The following is an 18,615-nucleotide window of genomic DNA, read 5'->3' as shown; positions in this document are numbered from 1 at the left end:
TCAAAGCAAAATCAAAAAAGTCCTGGGCGAATCGCAGTCCAGGTGGCCCACTGGCTGAGCGCGGAACTGGGGTGCAGCAACTTGAACCCGGAGCGGGAAAGAGGCCGTGGGCAGGGCAGAGGTGCTTCCCCTTTCCCGCCTGGGAGAGGCCTCCGCCTGCGCCCTGCAGCGCTCCCCATCCACCCCCAGAGCCGGAGCCAAACTGAACCAAAGGTCCCCAGGGCCCGAAGCCTCGCCCACGTCTCCCCTTGGGGAGAGAGGCAGCTCCCCCACCTGCCTGTCAGCCACGTGCTGGGTGGCCTTGGGCTGGTTGCCTCCAGTCTGTGGACCTCGGTGTTTTTAAAAAGGGGGCTGAACTCGATTTCTCCAAGGTCCCTCCAGGTTCCTCCCAGAACCCTCCCTGCAGTAACCTGCTTTTCTCAGATTTGAACCTCTTCCCTCCCTGGTAGCCTTGGTGTAAACCCTGGGCTACCTCTGATGACAGTTATCCATCCTGCTTCTTGGAGAGAGAAAGAGGTGTTGCAGTGCAGCTGTGATTTCCAGGAGGGGTCTGCAGGCTTTTCCTATTAAGGGCCAGACAGTAAATATTGTAGGCTTTACAGGCCTTACCCTCCCTGTCACAAACACTCAGCTCTGCCCTTGTACAAAAGTAGCCCTGGACAATACGTAAACAAATAAGCAGTTTTCAGTACAAAGAGCCAATATGAAGGCCCCAATTTCCATCCTTAACCTCTTCAAGCCTTAGTTTTCACTTCTGAAATGTGTAAGCAAATTGACAATTGCAAATAAAAGGTGTTAACTCTTGTCCCTTGACCAAAGGTTACAGATTTCCAGAAAAATAGAGTGTTCTAAGATTATGTAGGTGGACTAAGCAACTCCAAATTTGTTCAGTGAAACCAGTCAGGTGAGCAGGGCCTCTCTGGGCTGACCTAACAGGCAGTTCAAATCTCAGCTCTGAGCCTCAGTCTCCTCCTCTGTAAAGTAGGGATACGTCATTTCTCTCTCCTAGACCCGAGGTGATTACATGAGATACTGAACGGCGAGCACCTTGCACAGTGCCTGTCCAGCAAATAGCAAGCACCCAGGAAATGCAGGGGAGTATGGGGCTCTAGAAGACACCATCCTAACCTCCAGGTCCCCATCTTCTGCTGGGGACGCGTACCAGCTGTAACACAAAGAACAGTGTCATTCGTAAGTGTCATCTGTTGCCTGCCCCATCCCACCACCATGCCCTCTGTTGTCAGAGGAAACAGTAGCAGGTTGCATAGGCCCCGAGCAGAGGACCACTAGAACTCTTCCTGTCCCCTTTAACCCATGTCCAATACACTGGCGACCGGCTTTGATTCTTCCTTGGAAAATATATCCTGAATCTGTTATGCCCTGACTCGTATCTCCACGAACAACCACGAAGACGACGCCGATGCCAGAGCGAGAGGGAGTCCATTTCAGACTCGAGTCCGGCCCGCAGTCTGCTCACGGACGCAGCAGGGAGGAGGAGGCGGTCCTGAACACGGGGCTTCAAGGGGATTTGAAGGGAGAAATCGTAAGCATGGGGAGCGATGTCTTGGCGTTACAGTATTGGTACAACGAGCTTGTCACTTAGCAGGATTGGCTGGGTGATGGCGCCAAGGAACAAGGCGGGGAATTTGGAGAGTTACTTTCCACAGTTGCTCTGATTGGCTGAGTCTAGGGTGGGGTGATCGTCTCGCTATCTGCGGCTTTTCCGGGAACTGGCCTGTGCTTAAGATGAATTCTTATACCTAAGATGGAGTCACTTTGGTTGTTCAAATCTATCCATTTGTGGGAGGGAGGAGAACCATAGCATTCTGTTTGGGGCTACCATGAATTTTTAAAAGTGCAGATCAGGTCCTGCCACACCCCTGCTCAGAACCTTGAAAGGTTTCCTAGTTGACTTGGAATAAAGTCGCCTGCCCACAGGGCGCTGTGCCAGCTAGACCCTGCCCTTCCCTCCCCTGGCCCCTCACTCATGCCCTCGCTCCCTCCGGCCTCAGTGGCTTCCTTTTTGCTCTTCTGACTCACCAGGGCGCCATGTCCACCGCCCTCGCCTGACCTCTTGCACTTCCTGCAGGTCTTCACATGGGAGGTGGCCCCAGCGACACCTCCCCAGCAGGCTCCCCTGGCCACCCGCACCTCCGCCCACCCTCTTCCCGCAGGCCCTGTTTCCTCCTCTTTCCAGCAGTCATGCTATCTGATGTTCCGCACACACTGTGTCTCCCCCAGTGAAATGTCAACTCCGTTCCAACAGGAACATTGGCAGCTTGCTCTCTCCTAAATCCTCAGGGCTCAGCCCACACCTGACACACTATAGTAAGTGCTCAACGAATACGTAATGAGCTCCTGACTCATTGTGCCTGGATCTCTATCCTCTCTATGGGAGATATGAACATGTAACCATCTAACAGGCACTGAGTCTGACCAGGAGTTGGCCCTGTGCCAGCTGGGTAGCCACAGAGACATGCCCAGTCCTGGGCTGAATGACTCGCTGTCCCCCCACCTGCACCCCATGGCAGAGACACGTGTACACACAGTAAGGCCAGACAAGGTAGATGTACCAAATTCTGTTGAAAGCCTCCTGGATTCAAAGGTAGCTGGAGATAATGCTGCGTGGCTCCTGAATCCTATAAGAAATCTCTGACTCTCTCTGTCCACCTGGGACCGACCCCCTCTGCCTGGGACACCCTCATCAGCTCCCCCCGCAATCCTCCCTGGCTTTGAATCACCCTTCAGACTCCAGTTCCCACGTCACTTCCTCCAGGAAGCCTTTCCGGATCCCTCAGGTCTCACCTCAATGATATCTCTTTAGTTGATCCCAGTCCTAGCACCTGTTGCCGTGTTGGTACCTTTACACCCCATAGGGCTATTTGTTCCAAGGAAGCAGGGACCTCGGCCAGCACCCGCCGCAGGGCTAAGCACAGAGCAGGGGCTCAAGACTCAAGAAACATTTGTTTTCTGAACGAACGAGTACGCAGACGGAGGATTTCCTGGGAAGGCAGAATACCATCTTTCCGAGGCCAGAACAAGAGCCTCTCTGCACAATCACTGTCCCTTTGTGACTGCAGCCAGCCTGGCCACCACCTCCTCCAGGGGCTCGAGTACCAAGCCCCAAACCATTTCTGTCTCTTTAATTTGTTTTCTTAAATAGGTTCACGACGGCACACGTTTCAGGCTGTACAAACGGCTCTACACTGACGCATCTCGTCCCCTGTGCCGCGCTCCTCTTTGTGGTGCATGCCCAAGGGAGAGCCCGCAGCCTGCGTTTTCAGGCCCCTGGAGCCACAGGGACCGCTCCCTTCTGGAAGGGAGGGCTCAGCTCTGGCATCAGTGGCCACGCTCGGTAGCTAGGCTGAGGCAGAAGCAATGGATGGGGCGAAGGCAGAGTGGAGATGGGCCAGGATGATTCATCCTAGAGTGGATGTGGATGATTCCCGAGGCTCCGGGGCAGCTGGGGAACACCCTGCAGCAAGAAAGGAGGGTGCCTGCTGCCCCACATTACAGGGTCTCTGCAGGTCCTCCTTGCCAAACTCCAGAGAGAAAGGATAGGGGAGGCCGAGGCCCTCAGAGGGAAGTGTCCCACTCGGGGGCGGGGGGGGGGGAGGGGACCTGGGGAACAGACATCTCCAACCTGGCTCATTCTGCCAGTTCTAGCTCTAAACCTTCCCTAAGAGGGTTGCAAAGGTGGTAAAAAATGTCAGCTACAGTCCCTCTCTGGCCAAACTGATCAATCCAGGTAATACCAGATTGTCAGGAAGACCCAAAAGGGAGCTGTGACTGGGCCGTGGGAAAGAGGCACAGCCAGTTCCCTAATTCCAGGAGGCTCTCCTATTTTGTTTTTTGTTGCTGTTTTTGTGGGGTTTCTTGAATACTGAGTTGACAATTCCATTTTTGAGTCACTACTGAATTGCAAAAAGTGGGGAGAAGCAAGATATCTCCCAGTCCAATTCGACTTCCTATTTCTTATCTTAGGACAGGGAAGGAGTTCACAGCCATTCCCACACCCCCTCCCTGCTCCGGACCTCATTCATTAATCGTGGTACTTTGTCTACTAAGCAATGCATGTTCCCAACTCAAGATGAAACCTGTTTGTCACCTGCGCCCAAAGTTAGCTCTGCCTTAGCCCTACTAACCTCATGAGGTAGGCTAGAGGAATGGGGTCCCCTGCAGTGTACAACCTGTGCAGCCCTCTGTGGTGGCCCTGCCAGGGTGGAGAGATGGCCTTGGAGTCTCCAGAGAAAGGATGGGTGTGGGTGTGGGGGTGAGAGGCCTTGTATACTCTCCCACCCTGCCTCAACCTTCGGCAGTCCTTTATCTCTTACACAGGGGATTTCCCAGGAAGACTTCACTTGAAATAAATTGTCCCATTGCTAATAGCAAGGACGCACCTTGTGAAATCCCTTCACTAGGGAAGAAGTGGTAAAGCTGCAGGCTTTAGAATCTGAATCCCGGCTCTGCCTCTCATTGTCTGGGTGACCTTGGGCAAATAAATACTACCGACCTCCCAGGATGGCTGAGAAGACTAGAGGAGGTAATGTAGATACAGTGTGGCCAACTAGCCACCCCCTGGTAAATGGCAGAGTGGTGACGATGGGACCACAAGGAAGAGGACAGCCCCTTCCAGCTCTGATGGCAAAGCCTGGGCAGGGTCTCGGAACTACAGCACTATTGACATGTGGGGCCAGATCACTCTTGGCTGTGGTGGCTGTCCTGTGCCACCCAGAACGTCTAGCAGCTTCCTTGCCCTCCACCCGCCAGATGCCAGTCACCTCCCTCCCCTCAGTTATGACAACCAAAAATGTCTCCAGAGATTGCCAGATGCCCCAAGGAGACAACATTGACTCCAGTTGGGAACCACAGGTCTAGGGGGTCTTGGCTCCCGTACCTCCTCTTGCTGCAGGAGCCAAGAGGGTGGAGGCAGCAAGGGTAGGAGGATGCCTTCCCCCCTTGGAAAATGCCACAGTCAGCACCTCTTGCTCTGTCCCTGGAGACCCCTTGTCTTTACTGGAGGCTTCCTTGTGATCAGGCCACAGAAAACTGTGCATTTGGTGTGGGGGGAGTGGGGAAGGAACCAGAGAGGAAAAGGAGAGGAAAAAACAGAGGGATGAGAGATGCGGACGGATGGGGAGAGGAGGGCTGCACAGGCTGAATGCACCTCTGGCCTCCAGGTCCCCGCTCTCTGAACACACCCAAGATACGGCCTTGGGGTCTCTGGCCGAGGCGGCCATGGTCCTTTGTCCCTTCTCTAAGTGACTGTGAGGGAGATGACTCAGTGGGCTCCACACCCAGACGGGAAGGGGTGTGGAGTGGGAGGGGAAGGCACCTAGCCTGGTCTCAGCTCTCCCACCTCTCCCAGACAGTCCACCAGCAGGCGCTGTCCACCACGCCTCTCAGATGCGCCAGAACCTAACCCCGTCTCCGGACACTGGTTCAGCCACCGTCTGTGTGGATCTGGACACCTGGAGTTGCCTGCCTCTTGGCCGGCCTCCCTGCTTCTACCTTTGTTCTTCCTACCTTTATTCCCCAGGAAGCAGGGGCATGACCTACTAATAATGCAAATTGGATCATGCCATCTTCATGCTCGGAGCCCTCCAATGACTTCCTTGGACCTTGGGATCAAATCTGAACCCTTGGCACAAACTTCAAACATATGTGGTCCCCATTCCCCAACTTTTAGCTGAAGTTCCTCTGCCCACTATCAGTCCTGTGTCCTCAGCATTAAGGTGTCTAAACAAACATTCCTTTATTAGACAGGCCTGCTCTGCCCAACCAGTCTGAAAATGGCCTCCTCGAACACTGGCACTTGGTTCTGTTGTGTAGTCTTCACAGCACTTTTGACCATGTCAATTATCTTGTTTCTTTGTTGTCTGCCTCTCTTTGTCTGGAATCTTAATTCCTGTAAGTCAGGGACTTTGCCTTACATTTCCACATACCGAGGGCCCATGTGTCTGGCAAGAGCAGACTGGGCTCAATATTTATGGAACAGACAAATGAGTAAATGACTAGCTTTGAAAGTCCTTTTCCTTCTTTCGGGAGTCTCTTTGTGACTCTTCGTGAGCACCTCCTTCATCACCATTATTTAACCCACATCTCTCTGAGGAAGGATACTCCTGGGAGGAGTGGCAGCCCTGCCCGCTCCCAGGGATGATAATGGATGAAATGTGGTAGCCCCTCTGCCTTGGGCCCAGTGCCTCCCCAGGCCGGGCTGCAGACTGTGCCACCAGAGGGCGCTCCAGACACTAGAGGTGGGTGGGGCTGGGCTTGGCTGTTGGTTTTACCTGCTGGGATATCTCTCTCTCTGTCTCTGTCTCTCTCTCCCTTCTACCAGGCTTCTCCCTGCTCTTTATCCAAGGTCTTCTCTCAACTCTATCAACAAACCTGCTTTTGGCCCCATCCTGTGGGAAGCCCCAATGTCAGACATAGGCGGGGACACAGACTTGTCCCAACAGGGCCACTTATCAAGCTGAGGTGGCAGCCGTGGGCCCCAAATCCCCATCTCCTAATTCTCAGGCCCCTCCTCTCTCTCTCGCAGGAGCTGCCTGCCTTTCCAGTACCAGCCCATAGTGAGCTTTCTCTGAATTCATTTATTCATTCACTCATTGATTTTTTTTTTTTTTTCCCATTGATTCATTTTTCATCTATTCATTCACCAAATGTGGCCTGGGACAGAAGCAGGAATTGAGGCAGACAGAGGCTCTACATTCTGCTGTCTATGGGGGAGACGGACATTGTGAACACCTACGGCCCAACAATGCGATTTATAGAAATGCCTTCAGGGAGAAGTGACAAGGCAGCATAGAAAAGGGGGCTTGACCTGAGCTCCAGGGTTGGAAAGGCTTTTCTGAGGAAGTGACTTTTTTTTCCCCATTTGATTCTCTCACTTTCTCTCTTCCAAAGAATAAAAAGCATTTATTTGAGCAAAAAGGAGAGGCGGCTCGGTAGATACACATTGTGTTCCCTCCATTAAATTCTCAAACCACCTCTTAGAGTCTCTTACGTAAGAATTCAAACACATAACGAAAGTAGAGGGAATGCTGTGATGAACTCCATGCTCCCGCCATCCGGGTTCACGGCTGCCCCCCACTCTCCCACGTCACCCCACCCAATTATTTTGAAACAAATCCCAGGCATCTTATTCTGTCATCCCTAAACACTTCACTATGTATCTCTAAAAGATAAGGAGTCGTTAAAAAGAAAAATATAGCCACAACATCATTATCGCCACGAAGCAAAATGAGCCTTTTCTTAGGAGAGGAAGTGACGGATAGGCTGCCAGCAGGCCAGGAGGGAAGAGCAGGTGTGAAGGCCTGAGGCGGAGAGGGGCACCTGTACCAGTGTACTGAAGGAACAGAGAGAAGGCTCATGTGGCTGAAGCAAAGAAAACAAGGCCGGTGGGCAGCAACTCCACCATTTGAGACTTTATGAGCCTCGGCAAGGAGCTTGGCGTTCGACTCTATCCTCATAGCGATGAATGGCCGCTGAATGGCTCTAATCAATCCTGAGAGATATCTGACCGGCGGTGGAAAAAGTAATCCCAGCATAATCCCTGCGCCTCCCATTGCCCCTGAACTGTGCTTTTCTTTAACAAGTTCATATGTCGTAGGCCGAGCAGTTATTTATCTCCTTCAAGTGTCTTAACATCTGTGTTTCTGTTTGGTGACAGGGACAGAGTATGAGTGAGCTCTGGAGTCAGGCTGACTGGAGTTTAAATCCACCTCTGCTCTTCATAAAGGGTGTGACTGTGGGGAAGTCTCCCTCTCTGTGCATTCTTTCTCTCAGCTCTGAAAAGACCCACAGAATTTGCTTCAGAGCGCACTGTGGAGACTGAATGAAATTCTATAGAGCAGCGGTCCCCAACCCTTTTGGCACCAGGGACCGGTGCTCCTACAAGAATTTAATGCCTGATGATCTGAGGTGGAGCTGAGGTGGTGATGCTAGTGCTGGGGAGCGTGGGCTGGTACAGGTCCCTGGCCTGTTAGGAGGTGAGTGGCCAGCGAAGCTTCGTCTGGATTTGCGGGCTTGCTGGCCACTCACCTCCTGGTGTGCAGCTGGTTCCTGACAGGCCAGGGACCTGTACCAGTCCACGGCTGGCAAGCCGGGGTTGGAGAGCCCTGCTGTAGAGGATGCACAGTGACAGCACATCCATGTCTTTTCCTCCCTGCTTCCTGTCCCCACCATCGTATTTTCTTTACTGGGAAATGCTGTGGAGAGTGAAGCAGAAGCCAAGGGTTCAGGGCCTCCTGAGACAGGAGCCTCGCCCTGCTAACTGCCTTGAGCTTCTCGCTGCCTCTGAAATCCTGCCGGAAGGTTTACTGCCCCTTAGATGGGATTATGGTGGGGATGGTGGAGGGAGGAAATGTAATAGCTAAGCTTTCCCATTGGCTGTTTGGTGCTCCAGGCTCAAGAAAAAAAAATTTGGAGGGTCTCCTCTACCACTGCCAGTAGGGTGGTTTTAGTGGGGTTATGCTAAGGGCTGAGTCATCTGCCTGGCTTGGGATCCAAGGCCTCCCTCCCAGTTAAGGACAAGGTCCCAGTAACGATTAGATTGTTACCTTGGCCAGGGATTTCGGTCTCAGTGTATCTACCCAGGAAGGCCAGGACGAAGGCAGGCCAGCTTCATCAACTCTCTCTGCTGTGTATTCGCACGTACACAAGCCCCTGGCTCAGGCGGACACTCACTCCTGCACACATGCTCACATCTCCTTGTGTATACGTGCACATCTCTTCAGGCAAGGAGGTGCAGAATAGCGTAGTGAGTGTGGGGGAATCCACTGATAATGAGTTTGCAACAGAGTGACGGCGAGACCGAAAATGAGGCTGCGGAAGTGGTCAAGGGCCACATCCAGCCCCCGGGCTTACCTCTACTTCCTGTGGCCCTGTCCACTCATCCTGACCCTCGGTGCCACGTGACTTCTCACTTCAGCCTTCATCTTCCACCCACTGGTCTTCTCATGCAAAACTTCTGAATCAAATTGATAAACAAGATGTTTTGAGACAGAAGGTAGCAATAAGCAGACTTTCTTTCTGGCTCGTGTATGAGGTTACTTGCTAAATAACCCTTTTATATCTTCCCATGACCCAGAGTTGTTGTCAAGGATATTCTTGCTAAATTAGCCTTTAGTTATCATTTGACAGTGTAGATTTATGTTTTGGCAATTTCATGTTTCTAAGTTTAATAAAAAGCAATTTCCAAAATAGCACATAAGGTATAATCCTATTTTGAATAAAATGTTTATATATATATATATTTATATATGTATATAATGAGGTCTGGAAGGATATATATACCAACTATTAAACAATAGTTACATCCAAGTGATAAGATTATAGGTGATCTCTATATACTTAAGAATTTTCTGCTTTTTCTCAATTTTATGCAAAAAGCACATGTTACTTTTATCACCAGGATAAATTACTTCAAACTAAGAAAAACAGTTTAATCTACATTTTAGCCAAAAGTAGAAAGTTGTTTGTAAGATAGCGGGAATGAGAAGCTTTCAGGGAGAAGTCGAAAAAGCAGTTGTGAAATCAGCTTGTGTGTAACAGAATCTTCAGGGCATCTCTTGGAGACCGGCTCTGCCCTTACCAAGGGAGCTTTGAGGCCCATCCTCTGAAACAAGGCCAGTCAAACAGGTAAAGAAAATCATCAAAACAGCTCCAACGTCAGTGAAGGTCTGCTCTAGGTGGAAGTATGGGTCATGTGTGCATGAAAAGCAAACCAGACAGTAAATGACAGGAGAACTGGGGAGAGAGCTCACCTGGAGGTTAGGAAATGTGGATTCTGTCTTCAGTTTTGGTACCCAGTGCCCTTGGGCAAGTCACTTCACCTCTGTGAACCTCACTCTCCTTATCTGTTGAAGAGGTGTAGTGACGATGATTGGGATGCTGGGATGATCAGATGAGATAACCTGTTTGTGATTGCTCTGTGAACTCTGAGGTGTGGTATAGGTTACCTTTCAACCTGCAAAGGTGCCTTTGATGTGAAAGAATTCCCTCCTGAGGTAGGAATTCAGACCTAAGCAGTAGGCAAATGGAAAAGACCATTTGGGGGCAGGGCCATTTTTGGAGAGGCCTCTAAAAGCCCACCGCGTGGGCTGCAGACTGCAGCTCTGACATGACGGACTGTAAAGTCAGGCAGGCACCTCGGCTCACAGGCCTGCCCAGCCGGTTCCCCTCCATACACCCCAAGGAGAGAAAAACAGGAGCTGCCTCTTCCTGGCCCTCTCTGAATGTCTGACCCTTCCCATAATTTAACCGCCTGCTCAGAATAATTACTTTGCTCCTACTTATGAGCTTAGAGCAATAGTAGTTCCCAATAACTAGAGACTTAATAAGGCTAAATTATAATGAGTGTCCTGCGGAATTACATACTGCATTAACACCAAATGAGTTCATTAGAAATTCATTAGGAGTGATTCCTGTGGCTGCCACAGGAATTAATCACAGTTAGCCAGGGGCGGGAGAGCGAGGGATGAATAATTGCACAGGGAACTGGATGAAGATCTTTTGGCAACTGACTTTGGCCTGAAGCAATAATTTTCAAGGGTCAGGGGCTGCTTTGGTTGTAAGTTTGGAGGTGAGGTTGCTTGGATGTTGTTGGAGCAAACTCCTCCTCCTCCTTCCTGGTTGTAGCCCCAGCCGGGTTATCCCGGTAGACATGCGGTAGGCAATCTTCCTGTCCAGTCCTGGGGAGCTGAGGAATCATAGAGAAGGCTTCCAGTTCTTGCCTGCCTGGCATGCATTTTCCCTTCCCCTGTAAGAACGCTCCCATGTTCCTTCCATGTTCCTTGAAGAACTACTCCTCCCCTTGCTGCACAAGGGTCTTTGCAGAACTGTCAATCAAGACACTCTGCCCATGCCCAGGAGTGGATATAGGTCCCTAGCTATAGGCCAATGGGATTTTCTCTCCTGGTACTTTTTAATTAGCTAACGTTTATTAAGTATGTGCTAGGTGCCAGCCCCCTTTCTAAGTACCTTCATGTATTGAGTTATCTAATCTTCCCATGTCCCTAGGAGGCAGGTTTAATTGTTAGTCCCATTCTGCCAACAAAGAACCCCAAGCACAGGAGTTATGACCTGTCCAAGTGCTACAGCCAGTAATTGGCCAAGCTGGGAATTTGAGTCTTCAGTAGAGTACTATTAGGATGGAGGATGGTTGAAGGTGATTCATGGAGTGGCAGTATCCTAAGGACAAAGAAGTGTCCCTCCTTCTGCTCCCTGATGCTGTGTGCTGTCTTAAAGTCTGGTGGTTTAGCTTTTTTATTCTAGTAGGAGCTAGCCTCTACCCTTTTTTTTTTTTTTTTTTTTTTTTGGCTTATCACTAAGAATCAGTGTTCGTTACATCTGGAAGAGCCTTGACTAATTCCTGAACTAACCGACAAGTACCTGTAAAGTACCTACTACAGGCTCACCCTGGGTCAGCTGCTGCACAGGTCACGCAGAAGCATAAGGCAGACTTTCTACCTTCCAGCCAGTTGCATCTCAGAAAAGCAAAGGTAACAGTTGAATCCTATGCCCTCTATGCAGGTTCTAAGTAGAGGAGAGTCAGACCTCGGTGGGCTAGATCAGGAGAAAAGGCTTCAGGGAGGGCACAGCATGTGAACTCGGGGAGAGGTCACTGTCGTGGATGCCTTTTGAGCATCTCCGCATCCCACAGACCCTCTTCAAAACTGTCCCTCTCCACCCAGAGCAGCTGGCCCTGAGGGCTGAGATGGGACCTCATGATCCCATTGGTGGGGCAGAGCATCTGGCCCCCTGTCTGTTTAGCGAATTTCCCACTGCATGGTGGAAGGTGGAGTTCACCTCTTAGTACAAAGCTGAAAAGGCCAGATACTCATGTTCCCATCACCCTGTAGCGATGAGATGCCTCCAATGAGTTGGGCTCAACTAATCAGACATCCCCACTAGCACATTTCTTCTGCAGCTTGTGATGCAAAGTAGCAAGGCCATTCTGGAGGTTTGGGGGCCATGTCCAGTGCTAAGGGGACGGTGGCTGCAGTGCCAGTGTTCAGTGCCAATGTCGACAAGGGGTGCGAACTGCTCACTCCAGCTCTTGGCGGTACTAGCAATGGGATCATCACAAAACCATCTCTATGACGTGACTGTGGCTGCAGTTCTATGTGCCTGTTCACTCTCATCCTTGCTTGTTTTCCAAGACTGAAAATTCTGTGACCCAACTGATATCGTTACAGTAAATTTCTTTTCTGCTCGAACCAGTTTCCATTGCCTGCAATGAAGAGCTCTGCCTCCCTGGCCACAGCTAATGGGACCAGGCAGGGGTGGATACCTGGCTCATCTCATGACAGACCAAACAGGTTGTCCCTCACCTGACTTAGCTTCTGCTGGTTGCTCTGCTATTGTTTAGGTACACACGGACAGCAGAGGAAGGGAGTCTGTGGAGAATCAAGTAGACAAACAGAGAAGCTGCATATGGGGAGAAAGAAAGAGGGAGAGGAACTGGTTCCTCTAGTTCCTTACGAAGCCCTCTGTTTCTCCCCCTTTGGGTTCCCTCAGTTGCCCCTGCATCCTTAAAATATGAGTAAAGAGTGAAAGCAGGAAATACGTAAAGTGGAGTAGCTTTAACCAGGCTGCTTAAATTATTAACATTATGAAGGTTGAGGTATGAGGGAAGACTAGTCTTGTTCTGACTACCCTGGGAATAGAAACTTTTTGAACTTTCCAGTGTGTCAATGCCTGGATATACATCTGGACATGCCCTGGACCTCCAGATAATCCTGATTACCCCCTGAACAACTCACGTATCCAGGCCACCTAACATGTATCATCCAGACCACTGAATGTGACCAGACGCCCAGCGCCATCCTCTAGACCACTGGCAGCAGACTGATAACCGTTCTGAACCAATACTAGGGCTAAGAAGGCAGGACTGATTATTCTCAACAATGCACTGTAAGAACGCTTAATTTTTCTTTTTTCTTTGGAATATTTCTGGCTTTTCACCTGTGTTCAAAGTTTGCAAACTCTAAGACCGTTGAAAAAAAATCCTTGTCATTAACTTCTAGCTAAAGCCTACAGACATTTTTTTTTGAGCTTGTTTGACAAATATTAGATTGAACCATATAAAATTATTTTCATAGGTCGAAAAGGTCAAATACTAGCAATTATGCATTGTGTAACCTAATAAGTTCCCCCTTTTGGCCTACCTAAGCTAGCTCAAGTGGGTTTCTTTACTTACAACCCAAAGGGCGTTGTCTACAGCAGTCAGACATTCCATCAGCTCAAAATTCGGGAGTGAAACAGGCAGAGACAGAGCAGAAGCAGAAAACAAGGGGTTTCCTTGTTGGGCAAAGACTGTCCCCAGCGGGGAGGGTGCCCTGCAGACCAGTAGCTAAGGACATCCCATCTCATCTCTGGGCACTGTCTCTGCGGTCACCATTCTCCACTGGTTTATGAACCAAGACTATCCCGAGGAACTTCAGCCCCGTACCACTCATCTCAAATAATACTATTCATGTTAATAAATGGTCTCGAATAATGCTTTTGTTTTCGTGTTCTCCATGTTGTGGTGTTTCCTATTCACGTGTGCACTTTTTCCTACCTCACTATCCCACAATAGGTAACTGGTTAAAGAGTTGTGATATACTTATGTGGTGAATTACTATATGGCCATTAAAGTGATGAGGGGGGCTGGGGTAGGCACTCGGGCGGTGGGAGTGATGTGAGAGATGTGATAAAACGAGTTGGTACAGGGAAAGGGGCTAGGAAGCACCCAACGGTGAGGGGAGGACAACGCAGCCGGTTCAAACCTGGCTGAAGGAGGACCACGAACTTGTAGAGGGATCACCCCCTATTGTGCCCTGTCCTCTGCTTGTGGTCAGCAGTCCTGCAGATGGGAGGTGAAAAGACAAGATTTTTTTTTTTTTTGGTCCAAAGATGGGACCAGGGAAGCAAGGTGGCAAAAGAACACGGAGGGTCCTGGCAGAGGAAGTGATGCAAGTGAGCTGGAAAGGAAAGGAAGTGAGGCTAAGAGTGAGGGATGAGCTGGGGGACGGGGATGAGCTGCGAGGCGAGGAGCTTTGCTTCGTGGGGTGGAGACTGTTTTGCACTGTGTATCTCCATCTCCTAACACATAGCCTGGTGCTCAGCAAACGTACATGGAAAGAATGGATTAATGCCTGCATGGGCGATAACTCTGGCAGTAGAGCCAGAAACTGGCATTCTGTTTTTCTTCAGCGAGCCAGCAGTACCCACCGTGGTGGCAAGCACCACTTCGGGTCAGGGAGAAGTGAATTGAAATCCAGGTTTCATCAATGACAAGTGTGTGACCTTGGACGAGTCACCTAAACTTTCTTCTCTGTAAATACAGATGATAACAGCTCTCTTAGAAGTTTCTTGCATGGCTTAAATGAGATGCCGTGTGTTGAGCGCTTTGCACCGTATCTGGCATTTGCTAAATTCCTTGGGAGCAATAACAGTCTCCAGGATCCTGGTTGGTTCTGAGGCTGCATCCAAACCCAACTGCTGCATTTAGTCCAAGAACACAAGTGCAGGGTCTGAAGCTACACTGCCTCCTCCACTTACCAACTAGCTGACCTTTCTGAGCCTGCTTTTTTTTTTCTTTTCTTTTTCTGTTTCTTTTTTTCCATTTACACTGTGGGGATAATATCAGGACCTGCCTAATGGACTATCTGGGAGAATTGGGTGTTAATTCACATACAACATTTAGCACATTGCAGATACGTTACGAGATGTTGGCTCCCAGGATTCCCTATCAACTGAGATGGAGAAGCAGGCTTTGGGGAGGGTGGAAGAACAGGTGTTTTGGACACGTTAAGCTTGAGATTGCATAGACAGGAAGTGGAAATGTAAGGTAGGCAGTTGGATATAACTTCAGAGGGGAGGTCCGACACGGAGGAAAGAAACTCATAGTCTTCGGCTTATAGATGATATTTAAAGCCATGGGCTGGATGAGATCACTAGGAAAGTGAGCACTCAGAAAAGACAAGAATGAGAACTGAACTCTGGGGCATCTGACACTTAGCGATGATGGAGACCATGTCTCAGCAAAGCTGGTGACCAGACACAACAGCGTTGAAGCTGCCCAGCTGGCCTGCCCCAGCAACATTTACTTAACACGTTCTTTACAAAAGTCAACTCCTTTAATGCTCATAACGACCTTTGAGGTAGGCACAATTATTATCCCCATTTTTCAGCTGAGAAAATAAACACAGGAAGATAAATAACTTGCCTAAGTTCATACAGCCAGCAAGTGTCACAGCCGTAATTCAAATCCAAACAGCCTGGCCTCAGAGTTCCTATCTCATCTGATTTCTAACTCTAATTTCTAACTGTGAATAAACAAAGTGCTGACTGGACTTTCCAAGAGAATGCTGAATTTCTTAGCCTCTAACAGAACAAGGAGAATGATCATGCGGTAAATTGCCCTCAGAGGTCCCAATTAGCCTTGACATTCTAGAATCGGCCTCAATTAGAGTTCCAGATTCTTGGTTGAGGAAAGAAGAGGCAGACTTGATCAAGGAATTGATAACACTGACCGATCACTTACTTCATGCGAGGACCAGGGAACTGCCCGGGCTGGGAGGGCAGGAGGATGCCCAAGGCTTCTCCTCCGATCCTGGACTGGAGCACCTGCACGCCCCACCCCCTTCCCTAGAATCACAGCAACTGATTGGAGGCAGGAGCAGAGTTCAGGTGGGAAGTTCTGGTGGTCCGGGGGGATGAACCTTGGGGTCCTTCTTTATCTCCAGGAGGGTTGCTCTATTGGGTCAATTGCCCCATTACGCCTAACTGTGATACAAGGCACTTTGAGCTCCTTTACTCCTCTTGAAAGGCTCTCCCTGAGTGCCTGAACAAACAGCTGAACCCCAGCTGGAGGGAGAGAGGGGGAGAGAGAGAGAGAGAGAGAGAGAGAGAGAGAGAGAGAGAGAGAGAGAGAGAGAGAGAGAGAGAGAGAGAGGCATGACATGGGTAAAAGGAAGGTAGGGGTCAGATGCACACATAGACTCCAGTAAAGTCCTTGTGTGTGTGTGTGTGTGTGTGTGTGTGTGTGTGTGTGTGGACTCAGGTGTTCTGGTGTCATTGTTGTCCTTTCCACACTTCGCCCACTTCCATCTGCCATTAACACTGACCCTGGATGAGAAGCTACTAAGGAGAAAATAGTTCCGGCTGTGCAAAACGAAGTCGATGGGAGAGGGAATTGAAGGGGGCCTGGAGAGGCCGTCTGGTCCATCCCGCAGGCTCATGTCTCCTGGCCTGGAGCTTCTCAACACAACTGTGCATCACAATCCCTGGGGAACTTGTCAAATACAGATTCCAAGGTCCTATTCAGACCTACCCAATCGGAACTTTTGGGGATCAGGGCCCAGGGATGTCCATTTTTTTTACAAGCCCTCCCCTCCTGCACCCTCGGCAGCGTATGATGAAGACCACCCTTGGAAGAACACAGTCTCACAGCCTATTCCAGACCGACCTGAACGAATAAAGCCAAATCGGCAGTGTCCCAATGCCCTGGTACATATGCATATGGAAGTATGAAATGTAGCCGCTCTCCTTGAAGGGATTACACTCTAATGGGGAGATAAAAGACACGCTTTGTGAAGAGTTAAATTAGTGCTATAATAAGAGGTAATTCAAAACGACAGGCAGAAAGGCTGGACGAATTACCAGTGAGTGGGAATAAGTATCATTCATTGAGCACCTACGAAATAGTAGATCCTGTGCTAAGCACCTTATTTATAGACTCTCATTTAATTTCATTAAAACTCTAGAAGACAGGTATTTTTATCCCCACTTAGTAACAATTAAATTAAGGCTTCGGCTTCTTTGTCAATTCCTCTCAGATAAGCTTTTCCTGATCCTTAGGAGGTGCTCGGCATGATGTCCCTTTTCCCACAATACCCCAATGTCACACCATGTTGTCATTGCTTGTTTACTAAACTGGCTCTTCCACAAGACCTGAGGACAGTTACTTGGCAGTTCCAGAGTCTAGTGCATAGTAGGTGCTCCAGTAACGTTTGTTGAATGAATCTAGGTTGCGTGTCTTAAGTCTCAGAGCTAATATGTGAGGACTAATACATGTGACTCTCAAGCCCAGGTTTCCCCTGAGCCATTACAAACAGAATGTACATAGGCTGATTCCCATAGGGGACAATCTATAGGTTGCAGTTATCAGAGAAGGCTCCTTGGAGGAACTGGAAAAATAATCTGAATTTGGAAAGAGAGATGGAAGGTGAGCAGTCATTTCAGGCAGGACAAGGCATGAAGGTGGGATTCACCAAAGTGCACACTTCTTCCAAGCCTGGAGACCCCAGGGGATTTTAGGAGACTGTACCGCATGCACTAAGCCCCGATTGCTTACCAATTGTCACCTTATATCTAATTAACATTCATTCCAATTACTGCTGTTAAATTGGTTTCCTCCAAGATTCACAGAAAAATGGCAAATGCTCTATTGTTTTCCCATGCCGAGACTAGGGTGATGTAATATACTCTATTAGTGGGTTTCTCCATTTGGAAAGTCCCTGTTAGTAATGAATGGGGTAGTTTTCAGTTTCCATGAAGAAATAAGATCCATTAATGTCTTTGATATAATGCTAATTGGGGAGAAAAAGTACAACAAAATAGGACCTTCGTTAAAAAGAACAGAAGAAAAGTATAAGCACAAATACGTTTGTATGCATGTGGGAAACATCTAGAAAGTTACGCACAGAATTTATCAGCAGCTGGTTTTGGAAAATGGGCGGTAGTGGAAAGGGGGCTTTCACCTTTACCCAGTTTTGAGCTTTTGTCTTTTTAAACATTGAGTATGTATTAATTTTACAAGTGAAAAACAACACCCTCCCCCAAAATTTTCTGCCATGAACACTTATTACTTTTATAATCAGAAAATTAAAAACCCTTTCCTCCATACGGGATGTTAAAAAAAGAAAAATACGTTCTCAAGATGGCATAATTTGTGATGTTGACAGGGCAGAAAGTTTGGGGAAAAGTACTGAAGATGTTTTAAACTCTGCGTCTTGGAAAATTGAGCACCCAGGCAAGCTGAGCATAAACCAATAAAGCCCTAACTTGGCAAAACATGTTAAGAGCTGTAAGAATGTTCCAGATCCCATAACTTTGTAATCCCATCCTGGGGCTTTCGCTCAAGGAAATGCTTTTTAAAAAATCTTCTGCTATGAAGAAGTTCACTGTGGCCTGGCACTTAATGGGGTGAGCTGGGATTCCCCTTAAGAGTCCAACAACAAATGTTATGCAGCCATTCTTAAAATAAAAAAAAAAAAAATGGCAGCGTTTTAGAAACATGGGACTGTGTTTACAAACTAATGGTGAGCAAAGAAAGGTAGAATGTATTATCGCATTTACATGGTGATTCTGTGTATTATATATCTGCTATATTAGAGTCAGTGAGAAAGAAAGCAAGGATGAGAGAAAGAAGGACAGAGAGAAGAGTGAACAAGAGAAAAAGAGCATAGAAAAAAAAAATACAGTGCTGGGGTAATGGGCTTATGGAGGATTTTGGAAATGTCCTTAAATGATGTTGAAAGTTGTTTTGGTAGTAAATATAAACTATATACACAGGGGCTCTGTGACTTTGGGCAAGTTACTTAACTCCTCTGAACTTCT

This window comes from Rousettus aegyptiacus, unplaced genomic scaffold, assembly GCF_014176215.1.
Source record: "Rousettus aegyptiacus isolate mRouAeg1 unplaced genomic scaffold, mRouAeg1.p scaffold_m13_p_7, whole genome shotgun sequence".
NCBI classification, from domain to species: Eukaryota; Metazoa; Chordata; class Mammalia; order Chiroptera; family Pteropodidae; genus Rousettus; species Rousettus aegyptiacus.
Note: the sequence above shows the minus strand (reverse complement) of the source record.